The 14,186-nt window shown below is 39.3% G+C and overlaps 1 pseudogene; it reads left to right on the top strand.

Moving 5' to 3' along the window:
- The first annotated feature begins 1,953 nt into the window (after positions 1–1,953).
- LOC138174898 (coenzyme Q-binding protein COQ10 homolog A, mitochondrial pseudogene) lies at positions 1,954–3,755 on the top strand (annotated as a pseudogene).
- The last annotated feature ends 10,431 nt before the right edge of the window (positions 3,756–14,186 follow it).

Genomic DNA, 14,186 nt, shown 5'->3' with positions numbered 1-14,186 from the left:
AATGTAATCTGAATGCAAATCAAAGCATACTCTTTTTTACTCTCTTTTTGTGTGTTATTTTTTGGTCCGTGTTTCTTTCATAACATGAGAAATATTGAAATAGGTTCTTACATGACTGCATATATATAACCTATATGAAATTGCTTACCTTCTCAATGAGAGAGCTGGGGAAAAAAGGAGCAAATTTGGAACCTGAAATTTTTAAAATTGTTTTTACATGTAATTGAAAAAAATAATAAAAGTTAAAAATGTTAAAGACAATTGCATTCTACAGAAAGAATCCGAAGTATACATAGTTGAGTATATGCATATAAAAAGTAAATTCAAGAGTAATGAATAATAAATAACTAAGGACATCAGGAAATGAATGTGGTCACAAAATACAGAATATGCTCACAAAATCTCAAAGCTGGAGAGAACTACAGAGCCTGCCTAGCCTAACCCATAAGTAAAGAAAAATCCTTTCAATAACATTCCCAATGTGTCATCTAGTCCAGTGATATCAAACTCAAACAGAAACTTATTTCTATTTTTGTTTATTTGTTATATATTGCCCAATTACATTATAATCTGGTTCATACCTTATGGGCTCTTTACGGCCTGTGGGCCATAAGTTTGATGCCTCTGAATCTTTAACTGAAGTCATCTAGTAGGTGTAGCCCACTACTTTCCAAGGCAGCACTTTCTGAATATCTGTACATAGAAGATCCCTATCATGTCTCTCCTAAGTTTTCTCCAGGCTAAATTTTTCTAGTTCCTTCAATAAGCCTGAGGCATTTCACTATTCTGATTGTCTTTCCAATATTTTTCAGTTTATCCATGCCCTTCCTAAAGTGTGGTATCCAGAACTGATCACAATACTCAAAATGTGATTTAACAAGGGCAGAGTACAGTGAAACTATTACCTCCCTAGTCCCCACTATACTTCTTTTAATGCAGCCTAACATTTTATTAGCTTTGTAGACTCATACCATACTGTTGACTAATATTCTCATCAGAAACCACTAAAAAAATCTTATTCTTTTCCACATGAATTGCTATCTAGTTATATACCCCCTCTTTTTGTACTTCTAAAGATGCTTTTTTGATTCAAGAAGTAAAAGAATTGGTATTTATCGTTATTGATTTTTATTTTTATTTAATTATGTCCAAAAAGTCCCTATCACTTTTTGATCCTGATGTCATTCAAAATTTTAGTTTTCCCTTCTAAATTTGTTTCATTTGAAAATTTGACCAAGATTTAATTTATATCTTTATTCACTGATAAAAATGTTAGCAAGTATAAGACCAAACGTTGATCCCTAGGGGATCATTAGAGGTCTCCTAAGTTTTACTTAACTATTGATGGTTCTGCTTTGAGTCCAGTCATTGAACTAGTTGAATCTCCCAACTCCTTTGGAAGACAAAAATAACTCATATTTCCGAATCAATTTTACAACTATATATCAGTTATCTTCTAGCAGTCCCATATGGTCACATTATTCAGAAGATAGAGTCCTTCTCCTATTTGCCTTGTCAGTGTTCACAATATCTAACTGGTTCACTGATTCTGAAGTATTACGCCAATTTTTAGGAGTCAGGTTCCCATGAACAAAACAGAATGAGTGGTACATTCTTTTGGATGGCAAACAAAAATACGTGACATGATTCTTATTTCTTGCCCAGGGCCCTATCTCTTGTTGGATTTATTCAATAAGGAAAGCATAACCTGTGTGGAAGGGCTATCAGCAGATAGAGGAACACAAGGCTTTTCCCTATAGCACAGTAAATATAGTACAGAACAGATGGGACCACTTCTAGGGGTAATCACAGAGTTCAGTTTTCTAGTCTATTCTATAGAGTGCCTCCCTCGTATGACTTCTATTTATTATTATGTACCTCTTGTAGGAGCCTGTCCCTTAGGAATGGCCAAATCTACTTATTTCTTATGGAATAGAACAGAACAGTTATGAGATGGCAGTCATTATCAAGTCAGGCTCATTCCGAAGCAGTGATCTAAAGCTAACAGGCTCTGTCACCCAATATCAATCTTCTTCACTATCGATTGCTGTTAGTGCTGCTTGTAATAGAAACACTACAGCCCAATATGATGCAATGAAATTGTGAACACAGGCCACATTTCTTATAATGCAAAGATGAATAAATAAGATACTCATGAATACCAAGGTATGATTGAGAGAGAGAGAGAGAGAGAGAGAGAGAGAGAGAGAGAGAGAGAGAGAGAGAGAGAGGTGGGGAGCAGTATCCTTATCCTTCCTTTGACCAACAAGGTTCATTACAGTCAGAGAATCATAAAATCTTTAAGTAGAAATGGGTAATGTAATCCAGTCATGCATCTAATGGAGGAAACCTTTCTACAATGTTCTACTTGGTTGTCCAAACCCTACTTACTTCATGAGGCAACACAGTCCATTTTAGATATCTTCAATTATTATAAATATTTTCCTTATCTTGAGCAAAATTCCAAAATGTACTGGTCCAAGTTCTGCTCACTGGGAATGCACAGAAAAATCTAATCCCTTGCCTCATATAGAAGTCCTTCAAATATTTGAAGAGAGCAATCATGTCCCAATATAAGTCTTTTTTTTTCCACCTCCTGGCCAGGCTAGATATCTTTTGACTGCAGTCAAATGTCTATCAGAGGGCATGTCAATCTGTCTCATTGCATGATTCTATCGATTTCTGTATTAAAATGTGACACTCCATATCACGCATGATGCCCCCCAAAATGACCTGTTACAAGAGTACAGTAGAAAAGACAAAAAGACAACAACAAGTTGGGTCATGCCTCCGCCTCTCCAGAGTGCCTGCTGGGCTGGATGGAAGCAAGTATGTCTCACGTGCCCCAGACTCAGCATGTTAGCTGCCCTCTGGGGCTCTGCTTCAGTCCCCTGCCCCAGCCAGCACCCAGGCTCCTTCCCTGGCCCTGTCCTCAGGAGTCCCCCTTCTATTAGCACTGGTGACCACTTGGTTAGGGGCCCGGCGTGTTGCAGGTGGTGCTGGGTGTGGGGAGCAGGGAGCTTGCCCAGCTGGCCTTTCCCCTGGGAATACTCTCTTGTCCGGGCATGATGAAGGGCGGGTTTATAGTTGACTCGACACTTGTTGCAAGGGCACCCCAAATTTTGTGACTAGCCCTGCCCCCAACTAGCCCAGGTTGACACTCCTTCTCCCTGCCTTCCCTACCCCCCACCCCAGCTATTGTCTTCGGGCAGCCTCTTGCTGCCCAGAGTCGCCCAGGCCTTGGGGGCTGAGGCTGGACTTTCCCATAGCCCTTCTTTTATGGGTTTTGCCTCCCCATGCACCAATAAGCATAAGGCAAACCCCAAAGGCAGTATTATAGGGAGCAGAGGGAATTTGTGCCTTGGTGTAAGAAGTCCTTAGTGGTGTCCAGTCGAAAAGGTTACCTGAAGGCCCAGTTGGAGGTTGGCTTCCCACCTGTTGTAGAACATTACACTTCAGCTGTCTCCATGGTCAGACTTCATATGGTCAAGACTGTCTGCACTGATGGCAAACTCTTCAACCATTTAGACACCATCTAGAAATTCAGTCATGGTCTTCCTGCCTGCTCTCAAGCTTGCACTGTGAACTTTTCAGTTTTCTTTGAGTTTTCCTCACTGCTCCACTCTCAATTGGCCACCCTGTGCTTCACTGAGGATGTTAAACACAATATTGCTGCCTTTGAGAGTGGAACAAAGTTTTCTCCAGAGATACCCATCCCCTGTGATCACATGTTCCATGAGGTGCGTCATACCTGAGATCAGCCATATACCTTATTTGTTTGGTTTGATCCATGCTCCATCCTCTGGGATAAGTCTTGTTTATGTCTGCCTCCCTGCCCCCGTGCCCTAATAGTTCTAGCCCTCCAGGCAGAGAAAACTCAGGAATCTGGAGTGAGCTTCTCAATTAGAAGATACCTCTAAGGGGTAAGGGAGATCGCCAGGAGTTGGCTATCCTGACTTGAGGAATTGAATCTCACATGTCTGTCTCCTTCTGGAAACTGAACTCAGAATTTCTGGGATTTCATATCTTTGTTTGCGTCTTGTGAGCTAGGCCTCCATTCTCTGTCTACCTTATAGTGCCTCAGTGTCTCTGGAAGGGTAAAGCAATCTCAGGTCTCCAGTAAAGCTGTATTGCATTGTTCCTCTGTCTTGTTAAGGAACTAAGGGGATAGGGTTAGTTCTTATTGTCTTGATAAAGAAGGCTTATGAGGGAAAAGTTACTTCCATTTTGGAATCCAGGTATCTGAGGTTCTGTCTAAAGTCTGCTTTCCAAAAAAGGAAAATTTCCTCCACTTGGCTAATCTATGTAGGCTATCAGAGGAGGTTTTCCCCCTTCCAGGGTGGAAGAGTTCACTTTGCAACCCCCCTGGGAAACAGGAAGATCTGGGTTCCAATACCAGGTTCAACATTATCTAGATCCCTGAACTTCAGTTTTCTCATCTATAAAATAGTGATAATTTCTAGCACTATAATAACCTCATAAGAGTTGGCTCAAAGGAGGTCATTTAAAGCACTATACATATGTGTCATGTCCTACTAGTTTGTGGAGAGGTTATTGCCACCCAAGCCCTACCCCACTCCACTCTACCTGCCCCCCCCTTAAGAGATTCCTGCAGTGTATACTATTGCCATTTTATGACAAGAATGCAGAATTATCAGCTCTCACATCAACATCATGCATTTAATAACTTTCACCCAATGTGCTGGGAAGGAAGAAGACAAAGAAGTAAAGGTTGGGAATACTGTTCAATAAACTTCATAGACTCTGGACCCACCCCATCCCCACTCCCATCCCCCACCCCTGCCAAGATAATAGTTATATTGTCAATATCTATCCACTTAAAAATAAAAAAAAAAACATGGATTATGGATTCCTTTCCAAATATCCTTGGCATCTTCTCCAAGACTCCAAGGCTGCCAAGTTGGAAATTACTGGTCTAAGAGTTCCTGATACTGAAGAAAGATAAGGAAACCCTCAAATCAGGCATTGTGAAGCCTTTGCCTTTTATCTCTGTGGCCTATATGACATCAAGACCCAGCTTTGTTTATAAAGACATTTATTTTGTGTTTTATACAGAAAAAAAGAAAGAAAAGACAACACCTCCCTTTGTTATGTATACCAAATTTGTGTTTATTCAACCTGAATTTCCATTGGAAACAGAGTTTTAAGCTGACAGTTAACTAAAATCCATGTTTTTTTCTATATAAACTTTAATCAATCCACACCTCCTTGGTACTTAGGAGTTGATTTTGATAATGACATTTGTTTTACAAAGGACCTTTCTCACCTACATGATAATAATATCTAGCATTTTATAAAGTTTAAAGTTTGCAAAGCATGTTGCAAATATTAACTCATTTTATCCTCAGAGGTAGGTGCTGCTATTATCCTCCTTTTACAGGTTAAAAATAAAAAAAAGACTGAGGCAGAAAGAAATTATGTGACTTGCCCAGGGTCACATAGTAGGTAAATGTCTGAAGTCATGTTCTAGCGCAAATATTCCTGACTGCAAGTCCAACCACTGAGTCACCTGGCTAAGTCCTAAGAGAGGATATTATCTGTTTTGTAGAAAAGGAAAGAGACTCATACAAGTGAAGTAATTGACCGTGATCACACCTCTTTTGAGTGTTTGCTAATGTGATTCAAAATGGAGTCTTCTGCCTCCAAATCCTTTATTCCTTCCAGTCTCACCACATTATTTTATGGGGAAGGTTTTTTTCACTTACTTCATAGTAGGTCTACCTCATTGTTTCAGGCTACCAAGCTTTTCTGGGATCTTAACTATGTCATCCAACATTTTAGCTAGCCTTTGTTCCATCCACAGAGTGTTCAGCATATTGTCTATATCTCTACCTAATTCACTGTTAGCAGCACTGAACAGGACATACCCTTGTAGCAATATTTTTGAAACTTCAATTTAGATGATTTAACCACAATAATTCACCTTTAAAAAATCTATCCACTCTATTCTATGTACTATAAATGTACAATAACCTTGGACAGATAATTTCATTGAAGTATTGGATTCAGGAACCTGTTTATAGGGGTTGAAAATAGGTGTGTAGGGAGTAAGAAGAGGCCACAAATGTGGGCTTCACATTTAAGGCATTTGATTTAAAAAGAAGACAAGATACAGGACTCAATGGAATCGTAGGATCAAGTGGCGGTTTTCTTCTTGTTTCACATTTTTTTACGGATGATAAAACTAGACCCAAACAGAGTCATATGGGATGATTAATATTGCAAACTCCTAAAAGGAAAGGAAGAAATTAGGATCACAGGCATAAGTAAAGGAATCAGACCAGTCTTTTGGGGGACTAGCATACATGAAGAAAGGAGGAAGATAGAGATTTAGTGTCTTCCAGAAAGAATAAAAATTCCTTGAGCACCTTCTGATGACAAAAATGTGAGAGGATATCTAGGTTAGAGAGGAGTTTGTTAGCAATAAGCAGGCATACTAGAGGTCATAATGGAATTGTAAAGTCAAAGGAGGACAAGGGAGGGACACAACCTGATAGAGGGAACCATATTTTCATTGCAGAAGATTAAATCTCCTAATAATAGAGAGTGGATAAATGGGAACCAGATGTTTGCCAATTATAGGTTGAATGAGGGGGAAAGAAAGAGTTGATCAATCCTGTCTCACAACCCAGGATCCTAAGAAGCTTGAAAAATATTAGGAGAGGTTGTGGTGTGCTTCCATGTCTTCTAGAGAGAGAGCTAGTGGTGCGACAGATAGAGTACTGGGCCTAGAGTCAGGAAGACCAGAGTCCAAATCTAACCTCAAACTGTGTGACCCTAGGCAAGTCATTTAATCTCCATTTGTCAAAGTTTACTCAACTCTAAAATGAGAGTAATAATAGAGGGAGAAGAAATGGAAGCAATGTCAGATTTTATATTGTTGGACTCAAAGATTACCACAGATGGTGACTGCAGTCATGAAATGAAAAAATGCTTGCTCCTTGGAAGGAAAGCTATGAAAAATCTGGAATGTATACTAAAAAAGCGGAGATATCAACTTGCTGGCAAAGGTTCATATAGTCAAAGCTATGTGGTTTGTTTGTTTTCCACTAGCAATGTGCAGGATGGCCTAAGGAAAGCCGAACTCTACAGAACTGAAGCTTTTGCATCTTGGTGCTAGAGAAGACTTTTGAGAGTCCTTTGGACAACAGGGAGATTAAATAAGTCAATACGTAAAGAAATTAATTCAGGCTATTTACTGTAAGGTCAAATGTTGAAGCTGAAGCTTAAATACTTTGGCCACATAATGAGAAGATGGAAATAACTGGAAAAGATTTTGATGTTGGGAAAAGACTGAGGGCAAAAGGAAAAGGGGACAGCAAAGTATGAAATGGATAGATAGTGTCATCGAAGCAATGAGCAAGAGCATGACCAGATTATGGGAGATAGTGGAGAATATAAGGGCCTAGTATGCTGTGTGGTCCATGGGGTCACAAGGAGTTGACATGACTGTATGACTCAGAAACAACAATAGCACCTTCCTCATAGAGTTATTGTGAGGATCAAATGAGATGGTATTTGTTTGAAAAATGCCAATACTGCCTGGCCCATAGTAGGCACTCAAAGGAAGCTCGAGAGAGAGGCTGTAGAGAATTCTGGCTGGACATCCAGGAGTCATACTTCTCAGAGCTGAACAGCATCCTCACATAGTGGTTTTCAACCACCTCTTTTGTCCATCCCTCTAAAAATATAATCAGTATAGTGTAATACCATCTACCCTTCCTGGCCACAACTCTCCCCTATGTGTTATTTTTTCCTGATTTGATTGGAAGCTCCATGAGGGCAGAAACTGTCTCCCTTTTCTATTAGTATCCCCAGTTCTTTAAAAAGGAAAGCAAACAAATTTGGAGGGAGAGGGGGGAGGATATAGGAGAGAGCAGATTGGGGGAGGGGGTATACAGTGGAATCACTGTTTTGGGGTGGTGGGTAGGGGAAGGACAGGGAGAAAATTTGTAACACAAAATCTTGTGAAAATAAATGCTGTAAACTAAAAATAAACATAAAATTTAATTTTAAAAATAAATAAATAAAAAGGAAAAGGAATACAATAAATGACTAATGCATGCTTTTTATATTCATTCATTCAGAAACACCAGCCTGGGCTAGCTTTGCTTTTATGTAACTTGGATAGGGATTTTGTCAGAGGCACTTGTAATCAGCAATTGTTCAAGTGCCATTTATTATGAGCATGCTATGTGTCAGGTAACTATTCTAAGCACAGAACAACAAAAACTGTCCACACTCTCAGGGAGTTTACAGTCTGATGAGCTGCTGCCCAGATCAACCATCCTGCCTTCTTAACATTATTAATAGTCATCCTCAATCCTCCCCCTCATTTTGCTTCCCCCTTTCTTACACCAGTATCTTCTTTGGGGGTGTTTTTCTCTCTTTCTCCATTTTCAAGTGAAAACCCTGTTTATCAGATTGGAAGTCTCAGGCCAAAAGAATACTTCTCATTCTTCTTGTGATGTATTATTCACCTTTCCAATCCTATCAATCTAATATATTAAGCACCCTGTTGTTCAGTGCCATTTACTTAGGTAACTGTTCTACCCATATTCTCCTTTCTCCTTGAAAACATCAAACTTCCATTTTTAAAAAAGAAGAAATTTTAAAAAGAAATCTAAGTCCACGTGCCTCTACTTTTGTCCCAGGGGCTTCATAATAATTGGAAATACTTTTTTTTTTCCTTTCTGGAGGGGGGAAGGCAGGGAAATTGGGGTTAAGTGACTAGTCCAAAGTCACATGAGTGGTAAGTGTTAAGTATCTGAGGCCGAATTTGAACCCAGGTCCTCCTGATTCCAGGGCCGGTGCTCTATTTACTGCACCACTTAGCTGCACCTGGAAATACTTTTATAAAAACAAAATTTAATGGCAATTTTTAACATTAATTAGTATTAATTAACAAATCTTGGCAAGCCATTCATCAGATTCCATATACCCTTTTCAGGAAGACAACACACACACACACACACACACACACAGATTGTCCCAAAAAGGTGACCACATTACCACGGTCTAGAAAAGAAACATGGGTTCCAATGTAGCCTTGATTCATATTAGCCACAAAACCAAAGGGAAGTCATGTAATATTTTGTGCCTCAGGTTTTTTTTTCCTCCATAGTTATGACAAAAATATAATACCTGCCCCACAGTGTTATTGTGAGGATCAAAATAGGTGATGTATAGAAAGCACTTAAAAATCTTTTTTCACTCTATAAGTGTCAACTGTCAGCATTATTTTCATTCTCAATATTGAGAAGTAGCAAGGCATGAGGTCTGGGCTCAAAGATGAAGTTCTGTTCCAAAGTCTTTCCTCCAGCATAAACTATCTGTGTGACCAGGAATAAGTCCTTTGACTTAGTGTCCCAGTCAATACTTCAAGACTATAAGATGCAGAACAGTTGCTAATCAGTATTAGAAATGGAATTGCCTTATGAGAATTCCCTACACCAACAAAACAACAGGTCTAGACCAAAATGATGAGGAGGAAGAGGAGGAGGAACAGAAGGAAGAGGAGGAGGAGGAAGAGGATCGCATACAACTATAGAACTTCTGTACTGTTCATAGAGGTAAAAATCTGGTTTTTTTGTTGTTGTTGTTACGGAGTTTAAGATGTTGCCTCTTCCTCAGAAGGTACACATACTCCCTCTCTGAGAAGCCTTCTATTTATTGCTTAGATTCAGTTAGTCACTCAATAGACTAGAATTTCTTAAGTGTCCACATGGGGAGAGCCACTGTCCTAAGCACTAGGGATACAAAAACAGACAAAGACAGTCCCTGCTCCCAAGGAGTCTATAGTACAACAGAGGAGTTTGTGAGGATCTCTTAGTTCATTTCCTTCCCCTCTGTCCCTTCTCTTTTCTGCATTCTTCAAACCATCTATCTCTTGACACTTATTTGATTTTCTTGTGTCTACTCCAAATAGATATTTTCTTCTTGGTTTCCTTCTAGGCTTATTTTTTCAGTATCATCTAGAAATTTCTCATTCATTTTAATATAGCATGATGTAGTTAGTTGATCATTAAAACCTTTATCCTTTTCCTTAAATTTGGTGAATGAATAAATGAACATGCTACTATTAAGGAATTATACATGCCAAGCACTGCATTTTTATTGTTCAGTGATGTACAGCTCTGTGACCCCATTTGGGGTTTTCTTGGAAGAGATACTGGAGTGGTTTTCCATTTCCTTCTTCAACTCATTTTATAGAGAAGGAAACTGAGGCCAAAAGGGTTAAATGACTTGTCCAGGGTCACACAGCCAGTAAGTGGGGAAATATTTGAAGTCAGAATGATGAGTCTTGCCGACTGCAGGATCAGCACTCTATCCGCTGCACCACCTAACCCCACTGAGTCACCTAACTTCCCCTAAGCAATGTGTTAAACCTGGAAATAAAAGCACAAAAGTGAAGATAGTCCATACAGACTTACATTCTAAAAAAGAAGACAACACACAAAGTATTGGCCAGAGCGGGGTACTTTGGTTTAGAAAAACACTTGGATATTTAGTGAGACTATGTGGTAAAAGACGAACACAGCCCTTCCAGGAAAAATGTCAGTGTTTATTTGATTATAGCTTATGATTACAGGACTGAGAGGAAGGAAAGGTGGGGCACCAGGGTGGAAGCTTCTGAAGGGCATGGCCAGCAAAGTAATTGAAAAGCAGGATATAGTTCAAGTGACTGAAGAGGATGGAGTGAAGAACATCAGGAGCCATTTCTGAAAGCATTCCTAATAATAGTAACTAATATTTACATAACTCTTTAAGTTTTGCAAAGCCCTTTATGAATACTATCACACTTTATCCTCATAACAAGCAACTGTTGTTATTCTACCCATCTTACAGATAAGGAAACTGAGGAAGGCAGAGGTTAAGTGACTTGCCCAGGGTCATACATCTAGTAAGTATCGGAGGTTAGATCTGAATTCAGTTCAAGTAAGCACTCAACTCACTGCTCCACCTAGTTGCCTAGAAAGGCATTTAGTCACCAATCAGAACAGCATATTCACAGAGCAGGAGGGATTAATTCAAATTAACATTTACATATGTGCAAAGTTAATCTAGCAAAATGACTAAAATAGACAAACCTTGAATTTAGTTCTGGAAGAGTGCCCTCGTTTTCCATACATCTATCAGAGGAAAGGTCCTAAGTAAGGAGTCTCAACAAGGATGATCATCATCTGTTATTTTATTTCCTCATATTGCTGCCTTTCTGGTTTCAAATATGGTGGGGTCTATTATATTTTTTAATTATCTTCTCCATTCTTTCATGCTATTTCTTACTTACTCATTTCATCTTTTCCTTTCTTGTAGACTTTTCTAGTTTTCTAGTTTCTCAGATATGAACAATTAATACTTAGTAGTGCTCAATTAAATTCTGTCTAGGGTCCTTAAAAAAATCTCTAAACACAATGTGCTTATTGATTGTGGTAAATGTGACTAGAAAGACAGGTTCCTTGCTGGTCCCCATGCCCTGGGAAGAAGGCAATCCTGGAGCAGCATTGGCCCAGGCCTGAGGAAGAGAACACCCCTGTTATAGGAATGGAAATTTAAGATCTTCCCTGCCCCTAGGCCCTTTGATAAGCTTAAGTGCACCTGGAGCCTGTTGGGGGAGGCTTGGTTTTCAGAAATGCTTTTTGATTGTGCTGTGGGTCAAGAGGGTTGTGACATTCTCTGAGCCAGGAGAAGACTATATAATCCCTGATGTGAGGCTTTGCTTTGGGGCTCACTTTGAGAAGTGTTATGTGATTCGACCAGATGAGACTCTGGATAGCCATTGAGAGACCCCAGACTTTGAAAACCCAGATATTGGTGCTTCCCTCTCTGGTAACTGTGATTAGGTATGGATGTAATGGTCAGACAGTTGGAGGACTGCCTGATGAAATGTTTCTCTGTCTTCTTGTAACTTCTGCTTGTAACCTGTCTGTATACTCTAAAGTTCAGGGTGCTGACTTTTTCCCCTGAACTAGGTAAATGATATGTTTGATTTATTAAAGCAAGATTGTTAACCCATTTTGAGTTGCTTTCCTTTAGAAAAGCAGATCTAAAAACCTGTGTTGCCAGCCACTCTGGGGATGCTAGGGTGCTTGCTGTTACAACGCAACACTGAAGAAGACCGACCCCATGACTCACCTTGACCTCCCTCCCTGTGGGCTCAAGAGGTTGACCAAGCCCACAGCAGCCCTGGCATCCAGGGTGGTGGGACACCATGAAAATCACCCTGAAATCAAATGCATATCTCATACCTTCATGACTGACATCAACCCTGAGGTGTCAAGGCTCTGAAAGAGAAGATGGGATCTGAAAAGCAGAAGGATTCCTTTTCTGTAGCAAGCCAAAAATTAATTCATGAAGGTAAAATTCTCCATGATGATACGGCTCCCAAAGAATACAAAATTGATGAGAATTTTGTGGTGGTCATGGTAACAAAACCCAAAGCTGCAATCACTTCTGCATCATTACCAGCTATAATTCAACTATCAAATCCTCCTACCACTGCTACAGTTAGGTCATCTGCAGCAGCATCTTTGGCTCAACTTCCAACTCCTTCCCTTGCCTTGGCTCTCATCCTGACACCTAAATGTGACACTTCAAGACCAGCAGCAGCAGATTATGAACCTACCTTAGTCATGCTCTTAAGAGTAGAGAAGGCTGGGGAGGCCAGGTAGCACACCAAGTGAGAGCACCGGCTCCAGGGTTGAGAAGACCTGGAGATCCAACCCCGGTCTCAGACACTTAGCACCCACCCAGAAACACCTGGCCATGTAACCTTGAGCCAGTTACTTAACCCCAATTGCTTAGGGGCGGCCAGGTGGCTCAGCGAGTAAGAGCACTGGCTCCAGTGTCGGCATGATCTGGATCAAATCCAGGCTCAGATGCTCAGCACCACACCCAGAAATGGCTGGCCGTGTAACCTTGAGCAAGTTACTTAACCCTGATTGCTTTAAAAAAAAAAAAAAAGAGTAGAGAAGGCATTAAGAAGCTCCTATGAATAGTAACCCAACATCATTTGAAAGAGTTTTATGGGCACACAGAATCTCAGTTTACTGAATATCATGGCCACTTCTAATGTAATAGGATATTTCCAGATCCTGGCCAACATCCCATATTAACATGGAGATTTGCTGATGTGGATACAGTAATATTTATTTGGAGGCTGCCTATGTGGCAAAGACATGTGCCTTTTATTCATTGGAAAACTCATAAACTATCACTTAAAATCCATTTGCTTATTTGGGCTGTAAAGGGGGTCCTTTTGGTAGGAACATCGATAACGGCAAGAAATGATAACAAAGTATAGATAATATAAAAAGCAGACAGGGTAACCAAAAGAAGAAGAAAAAAAGCATTACCATTTAATGTAAAAATAAATAATCCTGCATAGCTCAATGATTGTACTGACAATCTTCCTCTAGTCAGAATACAGTGTAATAATAATTGATGTGCATCATGACTGCCCTAAGTAAAAGAAAAGGTAAACATATACTGTTTAAGAAGTTGATGAAATATGTGATAGTTGTACAAAAACTTCTGTCTCAAATGACTCTTCTTTTAAACTGGTACTTTAGATAGTAAGTTTCAGCTATCCAGAAAATTTACAGATATGAAACACTTCATTTCTATGAATAAATGAAGTGTTACAGCAGAATCCTTTTAAGTTTGAAGTCATATACTTCATTTGTCAATTTAACAAAGATAGTCTTTTGATGAGGTGTTTACATATAACATTTGTATTTAAATAGTTGTTAAATTGAATACCAATAAAATGTATTTCTTTCAAAAAAAAAAAGGAAACTAGAATATTAAAGGATCTTCAAATCATCATTACCCACTTCTCCTATTTTCAGACACTGTTTGTGAGGTATATCTTCTGTGTGGCTGCTGGCATTAAGTACTCAGAGCTGTTCAGAGAAAATAGTCGCAGTATATACCCAAAACATGTGTACCATGACCACTTTGATTTAACTGGCATAAGTAAACAATGGCACTTTTCAGTCCCTCCCCCATCTTAAAAGACAATTTGATTCAATAAAGTAAATCAAATGTTATTTCATAACAATCACATGTCAGTAATTTTGCATTGACTAGGAATTATCATCTAACTAATGTTGTACAGAAAACAAAATAACTACTCTTGTTTAACAAACACAATTGTAAGAAGA

Source organism: Petaurus breviceps, unplaced genomic scaffold (assembly GCF_028583685.1).
Source record: "Petaurus breviceps papuanus isolate PSGF00001 unplaced genomic scaffold, PetGlider_PUasm1.0 76, whole genome shotgun sequence".
NCBI lineage: Eukaryota > Metazoa > Chordata > Mammalia > Diprotodontia > Petauridae > Petaurus > Petaurus breviceps.
The sequence above is the reverse complement of the archived record's forward strand: the minus strand, read 5'-3'. Positions and strand labels throughout refer to the sequence as shown.